Genomic DNA, 6000 nt, shown 5'->3' on the forward strand with positions numbered 1-6000 from the left:
TTTCTCTCTAAAGTTTTTATGATTGTATTAACGTTTTACAAAGCAGTTTAGTTTAGTGTGCGGCTTTAATAATTTATATTATAGAAAAGAGCATAATACATCATTACAAATATAGAATTTCCCTCACGTAATCCGCTATAATTGCGATCTGCTTGTCGGAGTTTTCTAATCACTACACCACGTGACTATGTGGGCGGAGCGATCGATAATTTGGCGACTGGTCAATTAATATTGGGCCTAAAGCCGATTAATTTATAATGCTATTAAATTGACTTATTCCCGGTGCCATAACTCGACGAATGTATACCCAAATACTAAGTAATATCAAATTCAATAAAATGTATCAACACATTGGACCGTTGATGAGTGAGTATAAATTTAATAACAGAGTAGGTCTATTTTTTATAGTTCGAAAGAGACCATCAATCAAGACGTCATACATTCCTTTTATATTCCCTAACTGTATTTCCGAAATCAGAATTTATCGATATGAAATATCGCTCGGGATAGCTGTCTTAGAGGTATGAGGCTTGCGATAATTGTATGCAGCGGGAAAAATGACTGCAAAAAGAATTGCCCAAATATTCAGGTTTAATGTAATTTGAACTTACAAAAACTAAAGCTGGACATATGTTCGAACGAATTAAGCTTTCATTTTATCACTGTCTCAAATGGCATTGCATGTTGTTTTTTATTTCGCCGGGACTCACTCCGTGAATGAATTCTATCTCTTCGTAACAACCTTCAACATGAGCGTTTCCTTCTTAAACAAGCAGCCGTCTTTATTTAACACAAACAGCTTTAATTACCATAAGAAAAATCATTAAAACAAGACTGTATTTAAATGGAGATTTCAATGGACTTGTTAACAGATTTTCATATTTTGTTACTTGACATGAAATGATTAAACTGGCAAAATGTAATAATTGGAATAAGTGTAAACAGTTTTAAATAATAAAAATAACAAGCAAACATTTCTGATAAAAATTACACTGTGGTTCGACCTATATATATTCATTTGTTGATGTTGTTGTTGTTAATTGATTAGGATTATACTCTGTTATGATCTATTCTTGCACACATATTTGGTGCCCATTTTCAGCGATATAGTGTACAGTGTACGTAGTCATGCTTATTGATGATAGGAAGGCGATGTTATATACGTTGCAATATCGGTGCCTTTCGTGCTGTTTAAGGTGGGTTCCCACTGCCGATCCGATCAACTCGATCATCCCGATCACCGAAATTTCCCGACCGAACCCAACCAAGCTCGACTAAAACGGGTATAAACGACTTCTTCTCGACCTCTTGTCGATAACACACGACCCCCACACGACTCATTCACGACGTCCACTCAACCATCCTTCCGATTTCCGCTCGATCATCTCGACCTATACGATCTCAGCTCGACCAAGTGGACCTCAGTTCGATCGCCACCAGATCTTTACACGACCAGATCATGATGGTCGCACTACAGTCGTACAAAGCGATCTAAAATAACTCGGGTAGAGGTCGAGCGGATAGGGTACAGAGCTCGTGTATGGTCAAATAACAATCGGGCAATGATCGTGTACGGTCGAGTAGCCGTCGGGTAGCAGTCTAGTAAATCTGTACATCAAATCGAATAAAGGTCGAGTGGATCGTGTTGCGATCTAAAATAACTCGGGTAGAATTCGAGCGGATCGGGTACAGATCGTGTAAAAGATGTCAATCCGATCGCCACACGATTGCTTCACGATCAACTCGATCTTAAACTTGACCGATACACGACCACTTCCCGAGCGCTTCTCGATCCATTTCCTACTCGACCGCTACTCGATATTTTTTGACATGTCAAAAATGATCGAATAGGGAGCCCGACCAATGCCGACCGCCCCCGACCACTCATGCCGACCGAACCAGACCAGTACCCGACCGCTTGGTCGGGCTTGATCGAGTTGATCTGATTGGAAGTGGGAACCTAGCTTAACAATATTGGCTCAAAATGGTAAAACGCATAACATATACTTTGCAAAGAACATTGGGTATGTATAAGTCATGTTATCATAGAATAAGCTATAATTTCAATCAATTTGAAATCAATTGGACACCAACGCAGCTTTTGGCGATTGGCAATCACTGATGAAACTTACTCATTTCACGGGTGACTAGCTGCACACACACTTTAGAATTAAGATGGGATAAATATAGTAAAGTTAAGACTGTGATTAACAATTTTGAAAACAGGAAACAGAAGCCAGCTTATCCGTCAAACAATGATAGTGTGTATTGAGGTTGACTTATAATATTGTAGGCTTTGTTTATACACAATTAATTAATAATTTCATGTTTTTCTAAACTAATCACGGGTCCCATTTCAAAGCAAATATCAATGGGTGTTTTGGTAAATCAAGCTTTCTTGGAAAGTTTTTAAGGTTCTAAATAAATTCCGATTAAAACTTTACTCATCTAGCTAACATTTTGTGTACCACACAATCGGGTGCTGATAAATTGTTTCTGAACCTATTGGGCCTAATACAGATTTATTATGTTAAATGGCACAAATAACTTAAAAAGAATTATTTCCAGAAACGATGGGTAGTTCATATAAAAGAGAGACAAACGTAGAACGACCTTCTTCTACGATACACCAAAGCCGATGCTTTTCATTCTTTAAGTCGGCCACTAAAATTGAAGATTAATTTGGCATCCATCCCAGAGTTTCATTCATAATGGCCGCGCTCTGTGAAAAGGGGGTTTATTGCATGTGCGTAAAGTGTCGTCAAAATCAGAGACGACACTTCCCGCTTTTATGATATTTTTTGTTTAAAGAAAGTCTCTTCTAAGCAAAAATCTAGTTTAGGCGGAAAGTGTCGTCTCTAGTTAGCCTGTGCGGACTGCCGGGCTAATCTGGGACGACACTTTACGCACATGAAGTAAAACCCCTTTTCACAGACCACGACACATACAATAACTATGATTTTCTCTTCTCATATAGGACCAGTAAAAATTGTAAAGCAATGTGATTCACTACATTTACGTCGTGATTCAACAGAAGCTGGAGAAAAATTGGCATTTGGGACACGGTTATGATTGACAAAAGATTTCTCATTCGGGATGATATTGGAATGGCGGGGCTTGAATTGCTTCGTTCTTCATTTGCATTTATACAATGAAAATGACCAATAGTATTCTTGAATAAACACGTTAAAATGCAAAACAGTGTGTACACATCGAACGAGTTATATAGTCCGTGTATAGATATTCAAAATGTGTTATTATTGTTAATCGTTAAAATCGTATGTATCCGTCTTCTTTTCTATTTATATTTCAAATATGGTACTATGGCGATTTGGACACAGTCTATTTCATAGCTAAAACAAGACCAGCATAATATTATATTCCTTATATCTTAAAACGCGGTCTTAAGTATGCTGGCCATATGTCGCTCCATTAGGGCCAGAATCGTGTACCAAATATGCAATATCGTTCCCATACTGATGATGCTATAATCGATTGATGGTGTAACCATGACAAACATAAGAGTGACCTTTTTGTCCATTACGTTTGACTCGCTTGCTGTTCTCATTTCATAACAATAATACAAGACACTACATGTGTAGAGCTGTCAAAATAAAAGAATCCCTCGCTGGTCTTAATACGTTAAGTACAAGTGAATACATATGAGCCGTGCTCTGTGAATAAGGGTTTTAATGCATGTGCGTAAAGTGTCGTCCCAGATTAGCCTGTGCAGTCCGCATAGGCTAATCAGGGACGACACTTACCGCTTTTATGATATTTTTCGTTTCAAGAAAGTCTCTTCGTAGCAAAAATCAAGTTGAGGCGGAAAGTGTCGTCCCTGGTTAGCCTGTGCGGACTGCACAGGCTAATCTGGGACGACGCTTTACGCACATGCATGAAACCTCTTTATCACAGAGCACGGCTCATATGATTGTCTTTACATGCGATTTTATTATGTTTACGTTGGCACTCTCTTGTCGCATCGTCTTCGTTTTGAGGGAACGCTTAGTAAAGCAGTAAAGCTTATTCTCGTACGCATTTCATTTGGGTGTCTTAAAGTCGGCGCTTGAGCGTCTTTTAACGTCCGTCATTTAGCGTTTATGTCCAAACATGAGGGTCATAACGGAATGGAAAAAGAGTAACACAAAGTGTTCCTTAGGCTATAAATATTAGTTTACCATCTGTTAATTCGGTTATTTTAAAAACTGTAGTCTCGTTTATGTCTGTGATTAAATAGACCCAGCGAAAGATTTAAACATTAAAATAACTGTCAGCGATCGTATTGTAGAAGAAAATCACTTGTTAATAATACGAGAAAGGCAATCCAGGTTCGACCGGAACTGCCAACAGATTAAAGCGTCGTTCGACGCGAATCGATATTTTGGGAAACTACGAGAATTAATTATATAGCTAAGAATACCTCCGCTTTATACGGGAGCGTGGACGGTCGAGTGGTAAAGTCGGGAGACATTTTACTACAAGCTTCCATGAGTCTAGGGGTCAGTAGTTCGAGCCCTGTGGAGGTTAACGTTTTATCTTCTTTTTTAAATTGTATTCGTAGTTTTTACTGGAGATTTTTAGTTCAAATGTTTAAATATATCAATATAAAGCATTTAAAGCAGTTAATGACAAGCTTAAATACATGCCAAAATCTGTTGGACGGCTCCTTTAATATCGAGTTTATAGCAAATGTAATGGTATGTTTTCAATTCTCTCGCGAATCAGGAGCACGAACACTTTAACCGGATATAAATTGTTTACACAATGCAACTGTGTAATTTATGCATTATTAACTTAACAAGCATAAGGCTACGTTTTGCAATCTATATATACCAATCATTACTAAAGTAAGCTAAACATCATCTCGTGACCATAAGTTGTTAACGCTTGTAGAAGGTGATTTCAAAATATTTTAGCACAGGTTCCTTAATCGGATATCAAATTGTCAATAACATCATGAATATCACCTATTAAAACTAGCTCTATCTTCGTTTTTATTCAATTGAATACTTTCGATGTTTCAGTATTTTAAGCACACTCTACATGCTGGATAGCAAACACTTTCTTGCAATAAGTCTAAGTATTTTTATTTTGTTAAATTGTGCACTGATTGTTCATTAGTCCCCTACCGGTGAAACTGGAGGGGACTTATGGTTTGCGCTCTGTCTGTCCGTCACACTTGTCTGGATCCTGCGATTACTTTACAACTTCTTCATATTTTTTCATGAAACTTGAAACATGTTCAGATAGCAATATGGAGATTAAGCACGTCATTTCATGTCGTTCCTATGTCAAGAACTATGGTTGCTATGGCAACAAATAGACTAGAAATATTGCTAAAAATGATGGAGTTTCACCGGTAGGGGACTTTTATTGCTTGGCAATAATCTTGTTTAATGCTGTTTTCCGATCGAATTTTCATTTTTTTTTACAAAATATATTTTCTTCATTGAAATATTTCTTTACAATACAGAAGGATATACAATTTTTCAACTCCACCATCTACCGTGTCTCAAAAACTATGTTTAAAAAAAACAACGAGGAACTTATCATTCGCGCGTGAATTTTGTTTTTTCTCTGTTATCGAAGTGCAATCCGTTATCGAAGTATCGCCATATTTAGCGTGGGGTTTCCTATTTTAATATTTTAGTTATCCTTTCTTATGTTTTATGTGCAATTAACGCTATTAAGTTCAAACATATTTCTTGTCGGTAAATAGATAAAAACCTTCGTCCAAAAAAGTATTATGTTTCTGCTAACATCGGCTTAAATAGGAAAGGTAGTTCGACTGTTTTCCGATTTCAAGCTCAATAACAAAATATGCAATGACATGCATAAATCTTAAAAACTCTATTGAACAGTTTTCTCTAGTTTATTTCACAAGAGATAGAATTTAGAAAAAATGATCACAAACTTCATAGGAACTCATATAGGGAATTAAGTAAAACAAAATTAGCGAAAACTCAACCTGTAATACTAAAAAAAGTTAAAGCCTATAGC

This window comes from Dreissena polymorpha, chromosome 3, assembly GCF_020536995.1.
Source record: "Dreissena polymorpha isolate Duluth1 chromosome 3, UMN_Dpol_1.0, whole genome shotgun sequence".
Taxonomy (NCBI): Eukaryota; Metazoa; Mollusca; class Bivalvia; order Myida; family Dreissenidae; genus Dreissena; species Dreissena polymorpha.